The 9,868-nt window shown below is 41.9% G+C and overlaps 1 long non-coding RNA gene across 1 annotated transcript; it reads right to left on the reverse strand.

Moving 5' to 3' along the window:
- Positions 1-486: 486 nt before the first annotated feature.
- LOC109296188 lies at positions 487-5,581 on the reverse strand. Its single transcript, XR_002096913.1, has 5 exons — positions 5,159-5,581; positions 4,443-4,490; positions 3,883-4,001; positions 2,860-2,970; positions 487-1,428 (listed from the first exon to the last, which is right to left on the reverse strand). It is a non-coding gene; the product is annotated as an uncharacterized LOC109296188 (long non-coding RNA).
- Between the last annotated feature and the right edge of the window lie 4,287 nt (positions 5,582-9,868).

Here is a 9,868-nt window from a genome sequence, read left to right on the forward strand (position 1 = left end):
AACATTTTCGTCCAGTCTGGCCCCTTGAAGTGCTCCGTAGCCATGACCACAGCTGTAGTCATGAAGTGTAGCCATGACTGTAAAATGCTTTAAAAGGGCCCAGTTCCGCAAAAATCAGAACCCTCACTGCATGCGAGGCACTGTGAGTTACAGCAGGGAGCTGCTCTTCCGTCTGCACCCTTAGGCTGTACTCAGACAAGGACAGCCATGCAGTATGTGGCACTGCAGACAAGTCTGCATTCAGCTGTTCTCTGTGCTGTAAGGGAGCAGCGCAGGGGGAGGTTTTGGCCCCTGGATATCCAGAGGTTAAAAAAAAAACCCCACACTATAAAACAGAGTGGCCCTGCAGGGGGAGCATGTGTTGCTTAAAACAGGAGCCTGGCTGGCCAGAGGCACACTCCAGCTGCTGACCAGACTCCAACCGGCAGGATCACTGCTGCTGCAGCCCCAGGACCACAGGTAAGGCTGCTGGGGCCAGCACCACACCACTGCTAGTTGTCCCCAGGGAACCAAACATCCATACTCATGTAGACACACACTTAGTGTTAATCAATAGGTAGACCCTTTGTCTATGGTTTTTACTCTTCTGTGTTTTTAGATTATTGTGCCCATAGTGATCCTGAACAATACAGTTCTATACCATGCGGTTGATGCATTAGATCAGAGTATATGTTATAGGAAACAATTAGTATGGAATCTACTGTCACATCTCTTTGTTCCAAAAATCCCAGATTTGTGCTACAGTAACATAGTGACAATCAGATGTGGCCAGGTATAATACCCAAAGGGAAAATGGACCAACCTAAAAAGAATCTCTCAGGGATGTGCTATCTTCTGGATTGGCTAGGCTGACCTTTATTTGGTTCTCCATGACCATGAAGTCTTTAATATCACCATCTATGAAGATGCTAATGCCATCCTACACTGCTATCTCAGGAGGTATATGAACTCCACTGAAGAATAAGGTATAAGAGAAAGGAGAGAGGACGCAGGTGTGAGCATTGCAAAGTAATGTAGTATTACAAATTTTTTGTGTTACAAATGCTTCTCTATACATGTCCTAAGTGTCTTCAGGATGATGCTCATAAGCTGTGGCCTCTTTTTGGACAGAAACTGTCACTGTGTTTATAAAGTGCTTAGCACAATGGGATTCCACAATCTCATCTGAAACCACCATCCATTATTGTAATAATCAAAATAAATTTTCCCTGCCCTATGTGACATACGTTTTCTGCATTTTTTGCCAAAATTCCTGGAGAGAGACACCTATAAAACTTAGTAAATTCATAACAAGTCATAGAATCCCTGACATTTCAAGTTCATTATCCCAATATTTGAGTGAAAATGAGGATTTTGATTGTTCCAGATGTTTATTCTTTTGTCTTCTACTGCTTTCACAGATGGCTCTTCTCCATTATGGGATGCAAACTGTTACAAAAAAGTTTAAAAATGAGTCATGTAAGTAACAAGATTCCTGGATGAAACTTTGCTATTAACTGCATCATTGAGTTTAGTTGGAGGTAGCTGATACTATCATTAACATCTCAGTAATATTTCAGTTGCTTACAACTGTTATTTTAAACTGACTGCATTATCCAACTTCTGTGTTAATACATTTTAGTTTATGTACTTATGCTCCTAGCAATTATATCCTTACAGAATATCCTTTCATCATGTCTCTTTAGCCCTAGTTTCCTGTTTGTCCCATCCAAGACTACCACAACAGTAGGCAAGGTTATTTGGGTAGATATGATATCTTTTATTAGACCAACTAAATAGTTGGAAAAATGTTCTTTGCAAGGTTTCAGACACAAACACCCTTCATCAGGTATAGGAAGACACTGCTAGTGTTGTGTGTTCTCCAAGGTAGAAAAGAAACTAATTTACAACAAGCAGGTCTGTGAAAATGCAAATGAATGGAAGTTAGGAAGACAATGGGTGGAGACAGGAGAGAGGGGGAGGGGGGTAAATGTGTGAAGGAATGCAAGTGGTCAGCGGAGGCAGGTTACCTGGGATATCAGATGTCAGGCAGGTTGTAATGTATCATAAATCCAATGTGACTTGCATCTCTTCACACATTTCCCTCCCTTCCTCCCCTCCCCTCCTACCTCATAGAGCCATAGAAAATTAGGGTTGGAAGGGACCTCAGGAAGTCATCTAGTCCAACCCCTGCTCAAATCAGGACCTTCCACAACCAGATCATCCCAGCCAAGGCTTTGTCTAGTCGGATCTTAATCTCCAAGGATGCAAATTCCACAGCCTCTCAAGGTAACCTGCCACAGTGTTTTACTACCCCTCACCCCCCACCATTGTCTTCCAAACTTCCACTCATTTGCATTTGCACAGACTTGCTTGTTGTAAATTAGGTTCTTTTCTACCTTGGAAAACACATAACTCCCTATGCCCAGTGAAGGGTGTTTGTGCCTGAAAGCTTGCAAAGAACTTTTTCCAGCTATTTAGTTGGTCTAATAAAAGATATCACATTTATGCAAAGAATCTTGCCTGCCTATGTCCAAGATGGCTCCAGCCAACAAGACTACCACAACCACTTTCTGACTTCCTCCAAGTTGCTCGTATCTCACAGTTACTCAAGACTGTAGCTACTTCCCAAATCCATGAGATGAAGTGTAATAAGATTACTGACTCAACTGAAGCAACATAATGAATTCCTTCAATTGGAAGGGCTACAAATTTAAGGATCTAACAGTTAGGAAGCAAGTATTTCCTATGTGAGGGAAGGGAAATACGGCAAGTGGCACTTCTTTATTTTCTTGCTTAGTAACTGAGGAAATGTAGGATTCCTAAATCAAACTCTTCTAATTAAACAGAAATGGAGGTTTGTTAGCCCATACTACATACCTTCAATGATTCGATCTAAGAAACCAGAGGCTTTGTTTCTTCACTGACATCTTTTGTTACATCAGAATCATCTCCTTGCAAGGCAGGTGCTTCTGAGGAATTTACAGTGGCCTGCAAAAATATGAACTTTTACTACTTGTCACACAGAATATTATGAAGAACATCGAACAGAAGCATCTGAACATCTTGTTCACTGACAACGATAGAACCATTCACCTACAAGTATCTCTGTTAAACAGGAGTTGGAGAACACGTTATTTGTGCATAAGAACTAGATTAAGTTTCAGATCTTGCATCTCATTGAATATTAAACATTTCCTTCTCTGACATAGTAACTGAATCCAAACTCTGCCTGCTAATTCCTGTGGCAACAGCCTGATCTCAGCTTTTTCATACTTCACTAATGCCAGTTACATTGTTACTGTGATTAGTTTTCAGACTTACTCTTCCAGAAAAGCCTGTTCTTTCTTCCAGGCTCATTATACCCCTACAACTTGCCTCTGAGAGCAGCCTTTGGAATTAATAGGACTTTCAATTTCCAAGCTTTCTCCTTCTTACTCTACCCCAAGGTATTTGTTTATACCATTCTAGACTCCTCCATCTTTTTTTCACCACAGCTCTTTTAGACTCAGTACTTACCTGAGTCTGAGAGGCACATCACACCAAAGCCAAAGAAACTAGAATTAATATGTCAATCTCAAAATATCTATTAAAACTACAGAAAAATGGTGCGTACTCCAAACAGTTATAAAATTCTGGTATGAACAATTTTATGTAAATCTCATGTCCATTTAGTTAGACTTCTTCTCTGCATTATTGTTGTTATAATTGTTTTGTTTGTTTGTTGTTGCAGTAGCACATAATGAGGGACTGGGATACCACTGTGTAGACAGGTACAAATACATTATAAAAAGTCCCAAAGTATTTACAGCCATTATCAAACAAATACAAGTAAGATGAGCAAAATTATTTTGTCATATTTTCCAATTTAACCTTTTCATTATTAAAAATAAAGGTATTTACTTTCCCAAATGATAATTCTTCCTCTGCTACTATAGCCTTCTTCTCTCCTTCCTCTCTTAAGACTGAAGTTTCTTCAGTGTCCTCTGTTTTATTTGGCTTTTCACCGATTTCAAACAACTCTTCAATACAGAAAAAATGCTTCATGAAACACAGAATTAAACAGAAATCACAACTGCCCTTGTCCTTTAAAAGGAAAATGCCTTTTTTTTTACTAAAAGTAAATAGCGTAAAACTGGGAAACATAGATTATAATCATATTAAAATTATATTAGGGCTTTTTGTTTGTGGAAGAGGAAGCTCTTAAATACAGGTTTATCTTAACATGACTTAACATATTTCATCATCAGGATCATCTCCGAAGGACTCCTATGGATATAATAAGGTGCTTCAAAAATAAATATTATTAATATGCACTTTCAAACTGACATACATTTATATCAGACTGATGTCAGTATGGACCAGATTGCACACACAGATCAAGTCTGCTTATTGAATTAAGCCTAAGGCCATAACAATATCGAGTAGATCTCAGAGGAAGCATTTAAATCAATATAACTTACTGCTCAGATCTACAACTCCTCTAGGTTTCACAAGCTGTGGTATTCCACCTGGAGTAAAACAATTTACATGTTAGTTACACGTTCATGTATTATCTATACGAAAAACAGTTCTACAGAAGGCAGTTCAATGCCAGTGTCCGAAGCCACAGAGTCCATAACCAGCTTGATGTTTATATTTCAAGTACTTCTTTAAGCTAGTATACTCTTTGCAAAGGTACTCAAGTACAGTAACATGCTTACTGAGGCAGCATTCAAAAACACAGTAATTTAGTAAAATGCAAGTGGTGCAGCAGAATGATTAAGGAGTCTTTCTATAGCCCCAGATTCATGAGTTCACGCCCTGCTATAGACTCATGCCAAAGGCTACCCCCACAAGCAACATGTCCATAAATGGGTACCTAGTCAAAGGTGGCTTGCTCTAGCTTGTGTGTTGCTGGCACAAAAAACTGCTGTGTCTTAACCACAAGAGTCCAATATGCTGTTGGACTCGGATGGACTTTCCTTCTATAAAATGGTACAGAAACTATCATACCATTAATGACTTATCAGTCAATATTCTTGACATAGAGGTGAAGCTCCATAAAGGAAATTAAGTTTTGCTTGACAGCCATTGTGGGATCCCTACTATAAATTAAACCCTCAAAATCCTTCATCGGCTACCACCCAGCCCTGGGGGAAGCAAAAATCCTAGCAGCATTTCCCCCCCCCACACTTACTATTTGCTGGATCTTCAGTTGCTTCTTTTGCTTGGTCCTAAAAGAAAAAAAATACAATAAATTAAAGAAAAATATCGGACACACCACTTTTCTACTGAAAAAAAATACAGTAAGACCCCGAGTTACATGGGAGATACGTTCTTGAAACACTCCATGTAAGTTGAAACCGTGTAACTCGAGGCATTAAGTCAATGGAAAACAGGGGGATAGGGACCTGGGACCAAGATTTGATAACATTATTTCATAATGAAAGGATATTGAAACACAGAATAATGGAATTAATAGTCTTATTAAAACCTTTACTCCTGGCTACGTGCTCATACAGAGACAAAGCTTTAGCCCTAATTGCCACACCGTCAACAACTGCTCCTTTTGTATTGGTCATTTCATTGATCCAAAGATTAAGGAGTTTCCCAACCTTATCTAAATGAGGAATACTAGTCACCAAGGACACTCTTGAATTCACAGGGGTTGTCGTTTTCACACAGTCTCTAAATTTTTTTCATTTTATTTAATGGTACACACAGTTGATTCACTTAAACTGTATTGGTGAGCAATCAACGCAGCACTATTGCCTTCTCTTAATTTATCAAGGATTTCTATTTTCTGGGCCAGGATGACAGACTTACGTGCTCTTTTGGGCACAACATCAAAGGCTTTCTTTGACGCCATTTTCACAAATATTCAGGGGTTAACATAAGCAAAAGGATGGACAATCTTGGACGAGATGACAAGTGATGCTAACATTATGTAAGCAGACTCCAAACTAACAACCACTCTACCGCAAACTGTGTAAACGTGAAGCAGGGTATCGTGTAAGTTGAAACATGGTCATGTTACATAAAGCGTGTATACGTGAATCAGTGCAACTCAAAACTGTGTAACTGGGGGTCCAACTGTATTACTGAATAGCTTCTCTTGATAAAAGGAACATTTAAAATAACCTTGTGAATTAATTGTGTATTGGGGAATCAGAGTAACTCTCAGTATTGACTTGAGTTTTAAGTATCAGATCATTTTTTATAAACTCTAACTAGGGTAGAAAGTCATGTGCATTAATTCTTCAAAAATAAGTCTTCAGAATCATTTATACACCCACGGAAAATAAAACAAATAAAGAAAAACTTTAATTCAGTGATTTGCATTTTTCCCCCAGAGAAAATAGGTCTAAATGCATGTTAGGTATATTTGTTTACACTGGGTGCATCTACATGTGAGCTTTTCTGCAGAGTTGATGAATTAGCTCCACAGTAAAGCAACACAGTCTACACGTGCACCCATATTAGGGTGCAGTAAACTAGTTACTTCCATTGTAGGATAGTACTGTCCAGGACAAGTATTATCCTACAGTGGAGTAATTACATGCACTCAGATGTAGACTATGACTAGGGCTGGCTGAGGCCCGAGGTTGCTACAGTGTTGGGGCAGCCTGCCAGCTTGCTCCACACTGTAGCACCCTTGTCCCACAGCCAGCCTGTCCAGCACCCATCGCCATCACCCAGAACCTGGGGTTGACCCCACAGGCCTCCTGCCAGCCCAGGGCTGCTCCACCCCAGCTCAAATTTTTGTGGTCCCAGGTGCATGTGAAGATTCTGCACCTGGGAAGCAGCTGACTCCGGCACAAACTGCATCAGATTTTATTCAGACACATTAATAGCATGTATAGATGATCCCACTGAGTGTTTCTGGCCCCATCCTGCATAGAATTGTGCACATAGTCCCCTGGAAGAATTATTTGTAGGAGATGAGTGTATGACTAAATAGTATTCTAATATGCTTTATCATGTAGTAAAACCAATATTGTTAATATAAGATCATGAGAGGTCTTTCACCTCCATCAAATATTACAAAATTCAAAAGTATGGTTCCCATAGGTCCTGCACCTATACCCTGCTCCTTCTACAGAGAAGAAAACCCTAAAGCAAAGCGTATTTCTGGTTTGATTGTGCTAGGTGTGAAGTCATAAAAAGGACCTGCAGTAATTTCATAGGATTTCAATATGAGGGAATTTCCTGATTTCTGAGTGTGTAGAACTTCAATTTTAATTATATGTTAGTATTTTTATTTGAATGTAATGATTTTGGCTAAAAAAAATCCTCTCTAAAACCAAACTGTATTGCATACCCAAATCTTACCAGTATGAACACCGGAGTTAATGTCAAAGCTCCCACTAACCTCCATAGCATAGGATGAGATCCCTTAATATTCAAAGACTGCACACAGTAATAAATGCACCAGTGCCTTTGATTAAATATTCAAATGAAACTCCCCACACTCTTCAGACAGCTCTTGCTTCCAGCTCCCCACCTGATAAGGTTCTCTGCTATGTATTACCAGTTAAAATGTCAAATGCCATCCATCTGCAGGATGCAGTTCTCTGAGAGATGCATAACTTGTGAAATTTATCATGACAGACTTTGAAAGCCATTTTAAAAAGCAGAAGGACTTTTTTTTAAGGAAATGAGGGGAAAAATGAATTACCAAGATTGAAAGGGAGAGTGGGAACCAACAGCTTCCTTGCACTGATAGCTTTATACCAGTGGTGCTCAACTTTTGGGCCTTATGGGCTAGATGAGTAGCATGAGGTTGGTTCACAGCTAAATCAGGCCCCATGCTGCCTCCCTCAGCTCCCCATCTGAGATCGGGCCCCACAACTGCCTCCCTTTGGACCATGTGTGCTTGGATCATCCCTGTGCTGCCTCTGCCCAGCCCCCATGCACCCACAACAAGCCTGCAAGCAGGGATAAGGCCCAATCTAGTGTGGGCCCAATATTAAGCCCCACATTAAATTTGATCTGATTGATCCAAATATAAAAAATTACTCAGAAAATATTTTTGCAGCTACAATTAAGCTGTTTCTTGGTTTCACAATGTGATGGACTTGGAGTTGCTAGTGACTTTTTATGAATATTATATGCTCTCTCTTTTATTATCGCAACTGTATTCAAATATATGGTAATAATTCAATAAGATGCTTTCTGTGCAAAGGCAGGAAAAAATACTACAACTTCAAACAACCACCCATTTACCAAGACACAAGGTACAGTACAAGAGCCATTTGGTTTGATGTTCTACCCCTAACTAAGCTCACTAGCCTTACTTTGTCATGACAGTGCAAAAGGGGTCAGGAAGACAGCAAGACTGTGTGAACAGGAGAACAGGAATTATGCTGGATTAAAAGATGAACCAAACACCTGAAGTAGGGGGAAAAGCAGGTCCTGACCAAGAGCGTGAGTCTAGCTAAGCAGACATATACGTAGACTAGGGGTGAGCAAAATATGGCCCAGAGGCCAGATCCGGCCCATGGAGTAATTTTGCCTGGCTTGCGGTGGGTCCCTTGACTCCTGCTACTGCTGTTGCTCCCACGTCACTCCGCTCCATGCCACTCCACCCCATGCCAAGCCTGTGGGGCTGGGACTGCCTCCACTTCACAAGCATCCCAGGGCAAGCAGTGGGCTGACACAGGATGGGAGTGCCCCAGCACTGCCTGCCTCCCCCAACCCAGGCCTGGTTGTGGCCACTGCAAGTGGCAGGGCATAGAGACACTGCCAGGTCTACCCCCTCCCTCCCTTGCCTGCAGGTTGAGTATCCCAGACTGATGGAAAGGATGGATAAGGGGAGGGGGAAGGGAAGCTAAGTTACTCCTGAGCCTCCTCCATGGGGCTCGCAGCCCTCCTCTTTCCCTTGTGGGTGCTCCTGCCCTACAGTAGCTTCCAGCTCTGCCCAGGCCCTGCACTGTCACTGCCCCAAGACCTCAGCCCCAGATGCAGCTCCAGGGAGCCATGCAGGCAGGCAGCTGCGTCAAGGCCCAAGATCATGCGGCTATGACAATGTGGGGCCGGACAGGGCAGAGCTTCAATCCACTCCCTGCACGCCTCTCCCTATGGAAAGTGTACCTGTCACAGGGGCATGAGGAGAGCGGATCATGGCTCTGACCTAGCCCCAGCCCTACACAGTCACCAACCTGTGACCCCTCCCTGTGATCCCAACCTTGCCTGCCCCTCCTGCTCCTGAACACCATTGCTTGGAGCACCATACCACACAGGGAGTTTTGGTGAGTTGTTGTGCTGGGGCAGGAGTGGGGCACTACTGACCCAGCCTGCAACAGCTGCCCAAAACAGCCCATGTGGCCCTCGGGCCCAAATAATTGTCCACCCCCATATAGACCATTTGCTGCTTTATAGTCCTTTTCTCTGAAATGCTTTACTCCTATGGTTAAATGAACAAAATTTGTACTTTGGTCAAATGTTTCTTTTGACCAAATGCACAGAACACGAACTCACCATCATCAACACCTTGCTCTACCAGAAAAATAGGCACAAGACATCACGGCAACATCCACAATCTAAGCACTGGCACCTCACTGACTGTGTCATTGATTACAAAGATGTCTGCATCACCTGAACTACGCTAGGAGCTGACGATTGCTGAACCGATCACTGACTCATCTGCTCAGTTATGTAATTCAAATCGGCTCCCTAACAATGGCTGCAGCAGAAGCAATATCAACAAAAGGTCAGTGTTGAAGGACTCACAGAGCCAGTCAAGCAAGATATCTTCCACCAGTGCCTCAATGAAAAACTGGCAAATTCCAAACAGCAATGGGAGAATGTCAGCACCGCCTGAGGTGCCTTCAAGTCCACCTTCATCAGCACCTGCAAAGAGAAACTTTACCAGGAAACATCAAGACTGGTTTGATGAGAATGACTG

The sequence above is a fragment of the Gavialis gangeticus genome, unplaced genomic scaffold (assembly GCF_001723915.1).
Source record: "Gavialis gangeticus isolate Ggan-Ray unplaced genomic scaffold, GavGan_comp1, whole genome shotgun sequence".
Classification (NCBI taxonomy): Eukaryota; Metazoa; Chordata; order Crocodylia; family Gavialidae; genus Gavialis; species Gavialis gangeticus.